General features: G+C 32.6%; 1 non-coding gene across 1 annotated transcript; it reads left to right on the forward strand.

The window, feature by feature from the left end:
• Nucleotides 536-607, forward strand: TRNAG-UCC. The gene has a single exon. It is a non-coding gene; the product is annotated as a tRNA-Gly (tRNA).

Consider the following 1,190-nt stretch of genomic DNA (forward strand, 5'->3'; position numbering starts at 1 on the left):
AACCCAGCCCTACCCAAGTAGCGGATTGGGTTGGGCTGGCCTCACGGGCCAAGTCCATTTTGACGGCTCTACCTGCAGTGCCATACATAGCTATAGGGCTTTGCTATTTATTGTTTTGTTATTAAATGGAATATAATATAGGGACCATATGTTTCTGTTTCCTTTTTATTTTTTTTAAAAGAATGAATATAACAGGTCGCGTGAAAAGATTAATTTAAGTGGATGCGAGAATTTTTTTTCAAAGTCGATAAGATTGTTTAATTTTTTTTTGACACAAGATGAAATTTAATGGCTATGTTGCTATTGTCACATTGAGATGAACCAGTAGGCATATGATAATTGGATCTTTACAATAGCTAGTTAAATTTATTGTTTACTTTTTTTATAACAAATATACGTAAAACTATATATATATATATATATATATATACCTTCACCATCTATTTAAGTTTAAGCGATTGAGTAGACAATTATTAGAGTTAATTCTTCTTAACAAATGAATGAGTAAAGGGAAAACGATTTATAAAACAGCAAGGCGTTTGTAGTCCAACGGCTAGGATAATTGCCTTCCAAGCAATAGACCCGGGTTCGACTCCCGGCAGACGCAATAATTTTTATGTAACTCTTTAATTTGTTGATCTTTATACAGAAACAATAACAAATACTTTGGCATTGAAGATACTACTAGAACTATATAAAGATGAACCATTAAGTTTAGCGTAACTAATACAATGCTTACAGCTCTGTTATTATAAGTTAACGCACTTTACAACCATTTGAATTTCTATTGTCGCTAATGTGAGAATAATGGAATTCCTTTATAATTTAAAATTGGAAAAAGACAACAAACCGACAAGAAGATGACAATGTTATTCTTGCATCAAAACCAATGAAAGTTTCTTCAATCTGGCCAACTGAACTACAGTTGAATTTGACAGAAATAGAAATTTGATCTTCTTGATTTGACAATGGCTCAACCATAGTAAATGCATAGTTTTCAAGCTTCACATCTTCCACTTCATAACTCACTGTAAATTTTGTAATACATGACTTTTCATCTTTCTCAATCACCTCAAACCTAATTCCGTAAAATACATAGCCAAGATCAACATATCCACCTTCAATCACCTCAGACTGCTTGTATCTTTTCTCATCATCCACTGTGTTGAGTCTCTCCTTGAAATAGAGTA

Source organism: Nicotiana attenuata, chromosome 11, assembly GCF_001879085.1.
Source record: "Nicotiana attenuata strain UT chromosome 11, NIATTr2, whole genome shotgun sequence".
Classification (NCBI taxonomy): Eukaryota; Viridiplantae; Streptophyta; class Magnoliopsida; order Solanales; family Solanaceae; genus Nicotiana; species Nicotiana attenuata.